Genomic DNA, 15071 nt, shown 5'->3' with positions numbered 1-15071 from the left:
CCTGTCTCCCTCTCAAAAATAAATAAAAATGTAAAAAAAAATTAAAATAGTAACAGCAAGGACCCGCAGGGAGTTCAGAAGTTCTTTTTCCTCTCTCATTTCTATGTTCCTTTCTCTTCAGCAATGTTGCAACATGGTAGCTCTGGTTGGAAAAGCTGATTAATCTGGTGGCTACTTGTGGCTTTACACTCATTTCTTTCTTATGTTGTGCCTATCACCCTGTGTAGGAACAACCCACTGGATGTTGTGACAAGACAGGGGGAGAAAGGAGACAATTCCCTATTTCCAGAGTCAGGGGAAGACAGAGCCGCCCTAGATCCGTCAGGAACCGAAGCCAGAACTTTCACAAATGCCAGAAACACAGCCTCCCATTGAACCATCTTTGACAGTGGCAGGTTTTTTGCAGCATCCTGCAAAATATGTGTATATTTCACTTATTTTCTGTGGTTCTTCGAAACCCTCACTTTTTAAACTAAAAGCCCGTTCCCTTGGGGCATCTGGCTGGCTCAGCTGGTAGAGCATGTGACTCTTGATCTTGGGGTCATGAGTTCAAGCCCCATGTTTGGGTGTAGAGCTTACTTAAAAAAAATAAAAAATCAACTGGATTTAATAAGACTTTAGCAAAAAGATGTTATTTTTTTAAGTCCGTTGTGTTAAACCCACCATATCTATAACCTCAACCTAGATCCATAAAGAAAGGATAATAAATTCTAGACTGTATGATACCATCCTGCTCTTACAACCTTACCTGCCTGGCCAGTCTCTCCCAGACACCCGTTCACTGGCCTAAAACCTCTTTTTATATTATTTTCAAGCCACACCCACGAAACTCCCAAGATGGAACTTTCTCTTCCTCTCCACAGTTTCTTTCTCTCGTGCTACAAACCAGTTCCAATCCAGTCTTTCTTGACCATCTTGTCCACACCCGCGTTCAAGTGTCATCTGTCTACAGTTGACTTGTGGCTTTATTTTCTATACCATGCCTGCCTTCTCCACCTGCAATCAATAAAGCCCAGGAAATACCTCCTGGGAAAGAAGAACTTCAGCACCACCATATACAAAACAAAAATGTCTCCTATTTCCAGTGGTCTCTTTTCTCTCAACTTTGTAGTTATGAGATGGCTTCACACTATAGCTGGTAAGACCGGAGAGTAGGTTACCAAGAATTCTTGTGGGTTTTGATGTAATTGCCTTCTAATCTTTTGTACTCCCAACCCCTTGAGGTCAGAGACTACTTCATTCACACTTTAAGTCAAGTGATTAATCCAATAATTGTTTCAATATAAGTAGCAGATACAAGACTTTGAATTGTTGCGGCGTGAACTGGGGAGCCCTCTGGTCCTGGGGCCTCCACCCAGCCCAACCCGAAGGAGTCCTCAAAGGTTCTGAGCCTTGTCAGGGGAATGACTTCAAGGACAGACACGCATCACGGTCAACAAGCCACACAGATGGGAAAGTTTATTAAAGCAAAAGGTACACTCTGGAGATAGGTGAGCTAGTGAGAGCCCAAGCACCCCGGGGGTTGGAGTTTCTATCTGTTATTGACAGTTGTTAAGAAGCAGGAGGAATATTCATTACCTGGGGGTGGGTATTTCTTGGAAGCAGGATCGTGTGCCTTCTCCTCCATACTTGCTCAGGGGCTTCCTGTCCTGGCTCCGCCATCTGGGGCCCGTCTGGTGTGCTGGGGCTGCTGGGGAGTGCGGCAGGACAGGCCTCTGACCCTCCCCACGACTGGGCACAGCCTCCTCCGTGCTGGCCTCCAGGCTTCCTCTTAGAACCTAATTAACTGCCCACTCTAACACAATGAGTGGAAGGTAATGGGTGCACAGCTGCTGTTTTTTGTTCTTCTTGGAGGGACACAATGAGTGCATAATATATTTTTTTTTTTCAAAATTCCACTAATCACCAATTTCTCTGGTCTGGGTTTATAATTCTCCTTTAGGGGCTGAGGAATGATGGCTTCAGACCTCGAACGTGCTGCGATAATTTAAGTACTGTCGAAGCCTCCACCACTAGAGCTTAAGCAGCACAATCCGGCTTCTTCTAAATCTAGTGTTGCCATTCCTTCTCTCGGTGCTACAAAATCATTTGGGTTGGAAGTTCTCCCTTTTCTTCCTCTTCCATTTGCTTCTCCTTTTCCTCTTTCTTCTCTCTTTTTTAACTCCTGCTCCTCGTGAAGCCGCCTCAGCTCCTCCAGCCAACCAAATCGTCTTTAACTTTGAGCAAGTAGCCTTAGCCCATGTCATTGATGAACTTAAGCCTTTCCTTGTATCTCGATCAAGATCATGAATTCTTTCCTAAAAAGAACGGAGCCTCCTACCCATCCCCAGGCTCTCCTGCACCACCCTGGGCACCAAGGAAGCAAACCCTCTTGCACGACCTTGAGCCCTGAGATAATGTCTGTAGCTGTCGCCATCAAAACTGTGCATGATCAAGAATTGCCACAGATCACTGCATCCTTAACTGATTAACTAAGTCCCCTTAAAAACCCCATCCCTGGGCCAGGCAGAAACCTTGGAGGTGGCTTTTGGACAAGAGTCTGCCTTCTCCCCAGGTTGCTGGGCTCCTGAATAAAGGTCATATTCCTTTCCAGTCAAATCTGGTCTCTTAAGTATTAGCTTTTCAAGCCAGGGGCAGATGAACTTGGGGTTCAGTGACACATTCTCTCTAAACTAAAAAAGGTTTGTTTGGGTTTTGTTTTGTTTTGTTTTGATATTGGGTGAGTTTTGATGAAGGGAAGCCCTGTTTCTTAAACAATGTCGCAGCTTACCTGGCACCCTCACACACCTCTTTAAACCATATTTAACTTCCACACGAAGAAAACACAAAATCCCAGTCAGCCATCTTTTGGTGATGTGTCTATGTGTCCTAACAAATACTCCCTGGTATCCTGTTACTCAAATTCTGGGTCATAAAGATAACTACAGTGACTAGTCTTATGTTATGGGGTAGTTGTACTCAGTTGAAATTTCCTCTTCCTCCAAATTCATGGGCGTCCTGGGACCTCAGAATGTCACTTCATTTGGAAATAGGGTCTTTGCAGATGTAATCAGGTGCAGATGAGGCCATTAGATGGGTGCTAACCCAATAGGACTGGTGTCCTCATAGGAAGAGGGAAATTTGAACACGGAACCCCAGAGACAGAGACTTGGACTGATAAGGCTGCAAATCCAGGAAGGCCAGGAGAGAGGGGTGCTTCTGGCCCTTCTAGTCCTTGTGTCTGCCGAGTATTGGTCATCATAGCCGTCCGCTCCACCTCTATTCCATATTTCCTTCCCATCAACAAGCACTCCAGCTGGCCGAGTGAGGCTCATCCACACTGCCAAAAGTTTGGTCACATTAGCAGTGCTCCCTATATCAGGTTATTACAGTTTTCATTGACTTTTTAATCACAGTGCATGAGGTCATTGACAGGTACCCCTGGGAAATCTCCTTGAGCTCTACACATGTTCCCTATGTAATCCCATTTTATAGTAGTGCAACCTCTCCTCTCTAGTGCGTCTGAAACAGCAGGGTTGTATGCAGTAGGTCCTGAGTTGTCAGCTTAATTCTTGTCGCAACTGCAGATAATAGGAGCCACCAGTATGGTGGACACCAGAGCACTCTACCAGAAGGGGGTGTGGCTCAGTGGTAGAGCGCGCGCTTAGCATGCGCGAGGCCCTGGGTTCAATCCCCAGCACCTCCACATGGCCATCCGCGAGGGCAAGCTTTTGAACGAACTCCATGGGTTTGACTCCGGAAGGAGTTCCAACCTGACATCTCACTCTTTCTTTCCCTGGTGGCATTTTCATGCCAGGCACAGTGTGGAAGGATAGGGAAGAGCAGGGAATAGGAAAAAAGGGAAAGTTTCTTCTCTGTGTATTCACTTGAGGATAGTGAGAAAGAGACAGAGAAGAAATTTGGTGCAATTTGTCCCAGGATTCTTCTATCTTTCCTTTTCATGGTTGATAATTTAATACTTAGTCATTTCAATTCCTAAGGGCTTGGTTCCTCCAAACGGACTGCTTCAACACTGCGGTAATTATACCTGCGCTAGGTAAAGACAACACGGCTATTCTTCTGTCAGTGGTATGCCTGTCCTGGCATTCAGATCAGTGTGGAGTTCGGTCAAAAGTGAACCTGCAGGAAGGAAGCATGGAGGTGCTGGGGATCGAACCCAGGGCCTCGTGCATGCTAAGCACGCGCTCTACCACTGAGCTACACCCCCTCCTGGTGGGATCCTGTGGTGTCCACCATACTGGTCGCCCCTATTATCTGCAGGTGCACCAAGATTTAAGCTGACAGCTCAGGACCCACTGCATACAACCCTGCTGTTTCAGACGCACTCGAGAGAGGACACATTGCATTCCAACCTGCAAAGCCCTTAACACAATTAGCCTCATAACTGACCCTCAGAGGACTGCGGGCAGCCGACTTCCTGAGTGAAAGTTCCTGTCCACCACCAAGGAGAGTTTCAGGATGGAACATTCTCTTGGTTCTTCAGTTTCCTTCCCTCCTATCTGCAGAGCTCTCAGAAGAAAAGTGGTGCGGGGGATACACAAAAACAGTACCTGTATAGGATCAAGCACTAAAAACAAACAAAACAAAACAGAACAGAACAAAAGAAAAGAAAAAAAGGACAAACCAGTAAGGTGAGGCCACTCAGGAAAGTGAGGTCCAGGTTGGGAGACAATGTGGAGTCAGTACTTCACAATATTGGTGTGAAATGAGGAGCAGAGTGTGTCTGTCACTTCTTCCCTAAATTGCTGTGCCAAACATCTGTGTCTAGGGAGGTGGGGTCCTCACTCTGTCTAGACGCTGCGTCTCGTTCTGAGAGCCGGAAGGACAGAAGACAGGAAAGTAGACTAGAAAACACACTCCTGTGTACATAGAGGCTCTTTCAGAAGAAAATGCTCTCCAGGGGAACTTGAAGGAAGGAAAGAAATGAATTTGCTCTTTATAAGCCCCTTCGTACAGAACACACCAAAACTCATAGTGAAGTTGTTCAAGCCCAGAGTGTAGGTGGGTCGTCATTTGAACTCAGGGCCACTTCCACTGAAGACACATGAGGATCCGTGGTTCCACACGTAGTAACGCACAAACCATTATAAAGAAAGCTTTCTCTTCTCTCTCTTTCTTACCAGTATAGACTCAGGTTTTCTTATTGTATCCATTAGATTACATTCTTTCATTGTTCATTTTCCATTTTAATACTCAGTGCTTCCAACATTTCTCTAGAGGCCCCGTGTCCTTTTGAGCCTACCGTCATCTTTTGAGCACTTTCTTACATTCTGGCACAGAGACATGGTCTAGGGTCCTCTTGTGATTCCCCTGCCCCAGCCCTGGGGCGACAGCAACTTCCTCCAGCAGCCTTGGTTCCTGCTAGCGGGGATCTGTATTAAGAAATTAAGATAGAGCCAAATTATGGAAAGAGCCCAAATGTCCATGGACTGATGAATGGATAAAGACACGCAAAAAGATGGTATGTATACATATAAATAAGTCAGAGAAAGACAAATATCATATGATTTCACCCGTGGAATTGAAGAAATACAACAGATGAACATAGGGAAAGGGGAGGAAAAATAAGATAAACACAGAGAAGGAGACAAACCATTAGACTCTTAAAGATAGAGAACAAACTGAGGGATGAGGGAGGGAGGTGGGTGGGGGATGGGCCAGATGGAGATGGGCATTGAGGAGGGCGCTTGCTGGGACCAGCACTGGGTGTTGTGTGTAAGTGATGAATTCCTGGGTTCTATTCCTGAAGCCAAGACTACACCGTATGTTAACTTACTTGAATTCAAATAAATAAATCTTCAAAAAAGAGAAATTAAGATAGGAGACTAGCCCTCCTCGTTGTCACTAGGGCAGCACTGTTTCTGTGCTTCTGTGCTGGCAGACCTATGACCCGGCTCCTCACTGCCGTCTTCTCATGAAGCTTTGAGGGGCCCCAAGGTCAGGGCGGGCTGAGGAGCATGAGCGGGTCTCGGGAAGGGTGTCTTTCACTCGAGCACCATCACCTTCATCCTCACGCAGCTGCACAAGAGACGCCGTCTAGGGGGTTCCCCGAAATAAGGAGTCGTGTGTAAGGATGTCGGCGCTCAAAGCTTCGTGTCCTCAGGACGCCCAGCGGGTAGATGGCTGCGGTGAAAATGCTTCTGAAAAAGGTGTGCCCACACCGGGGGTGTACCACACCGGGGGTGTAGCTCAGTGGTAGAGCGCGTGCTTAGCATGCACGAGGCCCCGGGTTCAATCCCCGGCACCTCCATTCCCCAGGCTCCTGTATCTCCTCGAGGAGGGATCTTTTGATCCTGGAGTGAAAAAAATCCATCCTCCTAGGAGGAGGATGCTATCGTGGCGACCTTCTAGCCACTTTGGAACACAAGGTAGAATTCTAGCCACTTTGGAACACAAGGTAGAACTTCGTGCTCACTCACTCAACGTCAGCCTTTTTCATCCTCCGCCCACCCTCGGCAACCAGCGCTGCATTCTCCAAGGTCTTCACTCCGCCATCACTAAGTTGGGAAAGTCAGAGTTCCAAAAGCAGGAAACCCTCTGACCGGAAAGGGCATCTGCTAAGACAGTGAAACCATACCCACCTAGCCTCTCCTGCACCTCGAACATCAGGAGCCAAGTCAACAGGGTTTTCCTGGATTTGAGGGAAAGTCTAAAATTAAAGGCCTAGAAAATCTGAAAAAGTCAACCTGCTTCGGTACCTTCAGAGGAAGGTTTCCGCTCTGCAACAAAAAACACGGGATTGCCCAGTGATGAAAGGTGGCCCGGCTGGCTGCATAATCTGCTGGGCCCTGGTCAGGGACTGCGGCTGGCCCTGATGACATGTCGGGTGACAGACCGGGGGGAGGCCAGCCTAGGCCGCTCATTCCCTGAAAGACCGAGAGCGAGATGTTCAAGGACACCGAAGGTAGCCACTCATGGCAAGCACTTGCTGCTCTCCCTGCCCTGTTTGGATTCCAAAATAAGAGAAGGGGGCATAGTGGGGGAAACATCCCCCTCGCACTGGTCCTGAGCTCAGACTCCGCGTAGCTGGCAGAGCACGGCCTCCTGGAAAGGCTGTAAGAGAAGAAGGACGGCAGGTGCCATGAGCACTTACAGGAGAATCAGAGAAGCCGCTCACCTTCTCCCCCGATTTAGGGCAATTGCTTTTGCTTGTGGGGCGACTGGACCTTTCTCCACAATTTTTCAATCCACGGTCCTGATAACATAGTAACTTTGGTAAATCCATATGAATTCGATCATACAACCCAGTTTTATAAAGTAAAATAGTCTTTATGCCTGACCTAAACCAGGAGAAAATATTGCACGGAGAGACTTGAATGCGAAGCAAGAGATTTGAGGGAAAGAGCAGCTAACTTAGTTTTGAAGTTATCTCTACACCCAAGGTGGGGATTGAACTTACAACCTGGGGATCAAGCAGCCCAGGCTGTACCAACTGAGCCAGGCAGGTGGCCCAAGAGCTTCTATCGTTGATCACGAAAGAGGTGATTGGTTTGCTGTGGGCTAATTCAGTGTTTGTCGCAGATAATGAGCCACTCTCAGGAAACCAAACCACTGTATGAATCGAGAGGTGCTATGAAGGCTCTTCTTCAAGACTGTGGGAACCTTGTATCTCTTGCCCCGCCCTCCGGGGCCCCGTAAATTAGGGCGACATTGGAGAGTCACGCAAAATCACCAGTTTTCTGTGTACTAACTCACACGGGCTCTAGTAAACATGCTCCACCCAAAGTAAACGCTCCTTTCCTGCAAGAAGGGCCCCCAAGCAATCCCATGCCTCCGGGTTGCACACAACATCCTCAACATCCAAGCCGCAGAAGACGTGCTGTCCACTCTTCCCGAGACCTGAGGCCCTCTGGGTCCACCCATCCCGCACACCCGGCGATTCAGCCAAGCATAGGTCCTAAGATCACGTGCATTTATTGTTTCCTCCAAATGTCTTCATTAATTTTAATTCTGTACATATTATAAATGTGTAGTTATTCATAAGACAGAAATGTTTTTATGCCACACTACAGTCTGTAAATGCTGTGGGTTTCTCAAATTGTTATAAATAATCGAAGGCATACTAAAGAAAATTCTAAATGACTTATATGTTTGTATCTATTACGGAGTCCTGAGAAGATAATTTCCTTATGACAATGATTCTTAAACTTTAGCAAGACCACGTTCTTGAAATCTACAGTATAAATGAATTATATGAAAGACTTTGTTTTCTTCTGATGGAGCCGTCAGTTGCCGCTTACACATTCTTCCTGGAACATTCTTCCTGTGATCCTCATGTCTTCCTAATATCCTATCCCTGTCTCTCTCCCCTGTTCCTCTCATCTCTCAGGTCATTGTCTCCACCTTCATGGCAGAAGTTGGTCTCTGGCTCAGGCTTCTCCACTCCAGATGCTTGAATACACACACACACAATCATGAGAGTGCCATCAAAATCGGCTTGTCTCCCAGACTTTGTGATACGTCCCCCTTTCTTAAATTTTTTTTTTCAACGTTTTTTATTTATTTTTGGGACAGAGAGAGACAGAGCATGAACGGGGGAGGGGCAGAGAGAGAGGGAGACACAGAATCGGAAACAGGCTCCAGGCTCCGAGCCATCAGCCCAGAGCCTGACGCGGGGCTCGAACTCACGGACCGCGAGATCGTGACCTGGCTGAAGTCGGACGCTTAACCGACTGCGCCACCCAGGCGCCCCCGTCCCCCTTTCTAATATGTCCCCCTTTCTAATAAAGAGCTTGTTACCAAAACTTGGTGATGCAAATGGGACTATCATACATCCTTGCACTGTGCTATGTTGCCTGATCTATTCTGATTGTGATTTCATTTAGAAATTAAAAAATAAAAACCTAAAGTGTAATTGGAAAAATCTCAAGAAGTGTGTGTGGGGGGATTCCAGTATGCTACTCAGCAACACCCTTTTTCATTCATTCCTACCTTGAATGTTATATGCGTGTGCATGTGGGGTGATGGCCAATCATAGGCACAGTGAAAATACCCAGAAGAATCTCTATAGTGTGTGTGTGTGTGTGTGTGTGTGCGCGCGCGTGCGTACGTGTGTGTGTGTGTGTCACTGTGGTGTGCATGTTGTTATGAGAAACTACTTGGCATTAGGCCATCTTGGTTTCACTGGTGACATGGGGAAAATTGTTGAACATCACTGGCCATTTGCACAATGAACTGAGCCTTTTAATTCTCCCTCCTGCCAAACAGTCTTGCAGCGAACCTACCATTACTGGTAGAGTTTTGTCCCTGTCTGGAATGTCTAACTTTTCAGGGCTCCAGGAAAGAACAGTATGAACCATTCTTAAATGAAGGATAAGTTAACTACTGAGATTAGAATACTAAAAATGTTGACTAGAATTTAAATAAAAATTTGAGAAAATAATCAATAACTTAAAATAAAAATGGAAAGCAGATGACAACGAAGGTCATAAAGATTCAGATCTGAAAACCAATTTCATTCACTGACATCAATAACTTCCTTCTTGGTATTCCTTATTATGGATACTAAATCATTTTATTTTATTTTGCCATATATTCATTCGACATTTCTAGGCCAATATCTTTGATGCAACATTTCGCTAATGTCTTGGCAATTACAGTTTTTAATAAAGTAGCATTTTATAAAAGTAGCCTGGATCACTAACGTTCTTATGTAAAATATTGAACATCTGCCCCCATAGCTTTTTAATTCAGTCTTCTTTTCAAAGAGCTCTTTTTATTTTGAATTTGTTTTATGTTTTGGTGTTAACATAACTTAAGTTCTAATGGCTTTGTTCCTTGATCAGCCAACACGTTTCTGCAAATAACCCCATTAGCACCTCACCATCAATGAAAACTACAAAACCAAACTTAACCTATGAAAGATCACATGTCCACCTAAAACCAGAAGGACCAATTTTGGTCTGCATTTTTTGCAATCATTTCTATCCTCATCCTATTGAGATACTACCACTTTTTTGACAAAAAAAAAAAGAAAAAGAAAAAGAAAAAGAAAACCATCAAATGAACCTAATTTAGTCTTCAATAAATTAAATTTTAAAAAATATATAATTTGGAGCCTGCTTCGGATTCTGTGTCTCCCTCTCTCTCTGCCCCTCCCCCATTCACACACTGTCTCTCTCTCCCTCAAAAATAAATAAACATTAAAAAATTTTAAACATATGTATAATTTTAAAATTCCAATTAGCTACTAATGTTAAACTGTAAAATTTTAAAAGTTTTTAAAAAATGTTTAATTATTATTTTTGAGAGAGAGGGGGAGAGAAAACCCAAGCGAGGGAGGGGGCAGAGAATCCCAAGTAGGTGTTGCACTGTCAGTGCAGAGCTCAATGTGGGGCTCAAACCATGAACCGTGAGGTCATGACCTGAGCCCAAGTCAGATGCTCAACCAACTGAGCCACCCAGACTCCCCTAAACTATAAATTTTTAAAAATAGACCTGAACACTTAAATATAACAAGATACGAAAAAAACATAATTTCTCAGGTTTTCATATGCTTTTGGGTTAGTTGACAAGTTAACCCTAAAATATGTGCCACAATATGGTCCCACTACACGTGACTAGTGAAGTAAACCAAAATATGTCACCTAAAATATTCCACTTTGACATAAAAATTACTTTGACCAGAAAGCAGTTAAGAAGCAGCAAACACAAAATATCTCTCTACCCTTCCCCTTTCTGCCGAAGTCAGGATCTAAAGTCTCTGTTTTCTCTGTTTACAGGAGATGGACATGTACCAGCCTGGAGAGGCACCAGACGAAGCTGCAAACAGACCTTTTCCCCATTAGTTTCCTGCCATGTCTTTACTTTCCGCCTTGCTGCCCTTATCGCCTAAAACTGTCTTCCTCAGTCCTGTTGGTCCTGTTGTTTCTCTGAAAATTTCCTGCTCTTTGTAGAAGATGCTAAGAAGTTCTAAGCTGATGTTTTCAGCTACTGTTTGTTGAGGTTAATCCCACACGATATATACTTCACACGTTAATAAACTCTGTTTTTCTCTTATTCATCTACCTTTTGGTTAGAGTCCCAGTTGAGAACCTCGGATGGGTAGAGGTGAAGTTTTGCTCCCCTGTACTAGTCTGTTTCCCTCTCTTTGTTCTATTCACTGAGCAGGCGGACAGCCCCCATTAGACCCACACACTGTTAGGTGAGCCAGGTCCTCTGGGTATGCACGTGGGGGTGAAAGCCATCAAAAGATTCCCCAGCATTTTTAAGTCCTTATTTCCACGTCTACACTCATTTCATGGGGAACCAGTAACAACTAATGGAAGTCAGCAGAGACAGGTATGTTTCTGAACTTCTCAGATTATGAGGCAGTGTAGTTCAGCGGTCGAGTGCATTCCTGCCCTTCCCCTTCCATCTCTTAAACCACACACGGACAGCCTTTCCTCACTTTCCTCTCATTGAATTAATTTACTCACTTTGCCCTGTTTATATCAGAGTTTGGTTCATACCCTGCATGGGTTGGTTGCCTTTGCTCCTGACCCATCTCAACGCCACGGGCCTCATCGTTACTGATGATGTCTGTCTTCCCAAGGAATATTTGATTGAAGGAAACAAAAGAGAAAGATCTGGAACTGGGGATGACAAAGTTACATCAAGCCTGAGGACTCGATTCCACTGGCAATATCTTGCAGAGGCATGAAAGAGAAAACAGAAAGAGAAAGAAAAAGTAACAGATGAGATTCTCAGTCAGTTATCTCTTAAAGGGCATTATTTTTTCAACTGTGCCTGGGTCAATGCGCTAGCTGCAGGCCAAGGAGAAACAAACCTTCCGGTGACAGTCCCTTCCCCCTCCCTCCCCACCCTTCTATCTTCAGCTAGAAATTATCCTGTACAGTCACCAGAAGGAGCAAGCAACGGGTCGTGATGCTTTCCAAGCAAGTAAAGTGGGGTCCTCCACAGAAGAGAACTAATCACTCAGTGCTTCCAAAGTTGAGAAACGTGGGGGTGGGAGTCAGGGGGTTGGTGAATCCACAGTGTTCTGGTGCAACCAAAATAGGTCTCTCCTCCTTACTGGATGTAGGAAAAGTACTGTTTTTGTCCAAAAACATTCTCATCCCTCCGCTCTTTGTACACAACTTAACAGACCACGTCCTCCTTCACTGGTTCCTGAGGTGAATTCTTCAGAGCTCTGACATAGGGAACTTAGGGATTTCATGCCGTCAGGTTCTCCTCTGTATCCCTCACTAACCCCCCACCCCCACTGTTTTTAACTCTCTAAATAAGGTCATGCCTGTTATACAGAAGTTCTGATCACATAGAGAGCACTGGAAAAACACTTAAAGGCTCTGGAGTCAGAATGAAGGTCGTCAATGGCATAGACAGGAAGCAAAATGGTCCCTTGGCCATTAGCCATAAGAGCAAAAGGACTGAGTCCCATCTCCTCTCCCTGACTCCTGAAACCACAAATCCCGATGAGAGAGAGACAGTGCTACATACTGGTTCAGAGCACCTAGCATATCCTGGATGTCATTACCCCAGCTCCCAGAAAACTGTTGTCTCCTAGCCTGTACCATAACCAAGTACTTGGAAGGGCAGTCCACCATTCCAGTAGGCCAGCTGCTTCAGAGAGATGGCGAACTCCAGAACATTAGCCCACCGCCATACTCCATCTGCTCCTGAAATGGTTTCTTATCTCAGAAAGAATGCTGTGCAATCAAAGGACACTCAGCAAATTCATGGATGGTGGTTTGGCCAGAGCATTGTGAGAGGTAAAGGCAAATCTCCACCCAGGGTCAGTTTCTATTCCGGTGACAACATACGCCGACCCTGTAGTATGAACTTGGTCAGGTGTAATGAACCCGACTCGAGGTGGGTAACTGGTTCCTCCGTGGAATGATAACATGTGAAGACTCAAGGTTTGTGATGTTGTGAGTTTGGTCACTCAGAAGAGGCTCGAACCAGATCTATTTTGCTGAGCCCATAGTGACCTCCCAGCTCCTTGAACAAGGACAGTGGTGGCAAGGACAGGAGAGCTTACAGACTTAGCAGAATGGGTCATCTTGTCCACCTGCCTATTCAGATTCCCCTCTGAGGACAGTGCTCTTTGGAGAGCATTCACTTGGGGAAGAAATGCCCTTAGACTTTGTACTTTTGGAGAAATCTAACCCTCGGCCTCCTCCCCAGACCTCTTTGTCACCACGTCCCCAATAATTTTCCCTCCAAGCCTCTCTGTAATCATCCAGCCAAACTGTGAGCTGCTCTCAGTAATTAGCACGGACTCTATATCACCTCTGTCCTTGCAGGCAGAGCCGGCAGGTGCCTGAGTGAAGCAATGCTCCCTGGGAAAATCCGCCTTCCCCACTGACCATCAAGTACCCTGGAACCTGCTGGCTTTCGTGTGGTGCAGCAGAACCACCTGGAAGCCCGGCTGGTCTTTTCCCTTCTTCAGTTGTGGGAAACACCCCATGAGGCTGAGGGTGTGGGCTGAAAACGTAGAGAAGATGTCCCAAGTGTAAGAGCCAAGGGAACATAGCTGTTTTCTCTGCCTGTGGTCCGTGGTTGTCGACCCTGCTCAGATAGTCTGCTTCTACTTGTGATGAAATGATGCTGTCCATGCCCAGTGTTATGGCTGTGTGGATTAGAGAGACCTCCGTCATGACTGGAAGCCCCGGTCCCACTGTAACTTGGTGACTTGTGCTCGAGAATCCAAGCTCTCCTGGCCCCAGTAGCAAGCTACAAACTATTTTATTAAAGAGGATAACAATTTGCAGAGGATGCGATAGTCTTTCCTCCAAATCCCAAAGGTGTGTCCTGTGACTCACTTGCAGAAAAATGCATAAACTCCAAATACCATGTGCGTCTTCCACAGACACTCTGAATGCTTTGCTGGGTCACAGAGGTCAGCTGTCACTGTGGCCTTCATACAGCCTGGAGCTGCTACAGACTTCCTTTGTTCCGGGCTTCACACAAAATAGGTAGCTTTCCTAGACACAGAGAGGGGGCTGGTAGTTGCCAGAAGCAGGGGTGGGGGGCGAAATGGGTGAAAGGAGTGATTCCTATTCATAAAATAAATAGGTCCTAGGGATGTAAGGCACAGCACGGTGACTATGGTTGGTAATACCTTACTGCATATTTGAAAGTTGCTAAGACGTTACATCTTCTCATCATAAGAAAAAAAACCATTTTGTAACAGTATACAACACGAGCAACTGTGCTAGTCATTTTATAAAGCATACAGATACCCAACCATTATGTTGTACATCTGAAACTGATAGAATGTCATATGCCAATTATACCTCAGTTTAAAAACAACTGGTTTAAAAAAAAAAACAAATCTGGTAGCTTTTCAAGTACAAATGACTCTGTATTGTCTCCGAAATTTAAGGAGGCTCACTAGACATTTTACTTCTTTTCTAGTGGGACGAGCCAGAAGCAACAGCTTGTTGGTCACCCCTGAAGGGTTATGTCAACATGGTCGATAGATAGGTCACAGAGATGACAGGCTCCTGAACTCTTGTGGGCTGTGCTTTCACACTGCGGCCTGCACGTATTAACCAAGGAGTCTACACTGGCGGCTGCTTGTAATCAAGGACTCAAAACCAGGTCCAATAAGCGTGTTATTATCAATATAACGGACCAGCGCGATATCCTGCACAATGGAGAGGTGAGCGGTGTCCCAGGACTCGATGGTCAAAGGCTAGGCATGCCCTGTGCTCCTAGGCGAGACTGGAAATACCTCACCGGCCCTGCCAGTCGGAGGCGAACCATGCCTGATGGCTGTGTTACTCTGCCAGGTCTGCCAGAGCAAAATACCAGAGATTCGGTGGCTTCAACAACAGAAATTCATTTCCTCACAGTTCTGGAGGCTACATGTCCAACGTCAGGGCGTCAGCAGGTATGGTTTCTTCTGACGCCTCTCTCCTGGAAGCAGCCCTCTCACCACGTCCTCACGTCTCTCCTCGGGGTGCGTGCTGTGTGCGTCCTCGTCTCCTCTTCTTGTAAGGTCACGGTCCTTACCTGAGTCATACCGGATTAGCCCGCACTCGTATGACCTATCTTACCTTAATTATCTCTAAGTACAGTCACAGTCTGAGGTTGGGACTCTGTGGGTTGGGACTTCAACACAGAAT

General features: G+C 45.8%; 3 non-coding genes across 3 annotated transcripts; 2 read left to right on the top strand and 1 right to left on the bottom strand.

Moving 5' to 3' along the window:
* Window positions 1-3613: 3613 nt before the first annotated feature.
* Window positions 3614-3685, top strand: TRNAA-AGC. Its single transcript has one exon. It is a non-coding gene; the product is annotated as a tRNA-Ala (tRNA).
* A 450-nt stretch (window positions 3686-4135) lies between these two features.
* On the bottom strand, window positions 4136-4207 carry TRNAA-AGC. Its single transcript has one exon. It is a non-coding gene; the product is annotated as a tRNA-Ala (tRNA).
* Window positions 4208-6178: 1971 nt separating this feature from the next.
* Window positions 6179-6250, top strand: TRNAA-AGC. Its single transcript has one exon. It is a non-coding gene; the product is annotated as a tRNA-Ala (tRNA).
* The last annotated feature ends 8821 nt before the right edge of the window (window positions 6251-15071 follow it).

Source organism: Panthera tigris, chromosome B2 (assembly GCF_018350195.1).
Source record: "Panthera tigris isolate Pti1 chromosome B2, P.tigris_Pti1_mat1.1, whole genome shotgun sequence".
NCBI lineage: Eukaryota > Metazoa > Chordata > Mammalia > Carnivora > Felidae > Panthera > Panthera tigris.
This window is presented reverse-complemented; position numbering and strand designations above follow the sequence as displayed.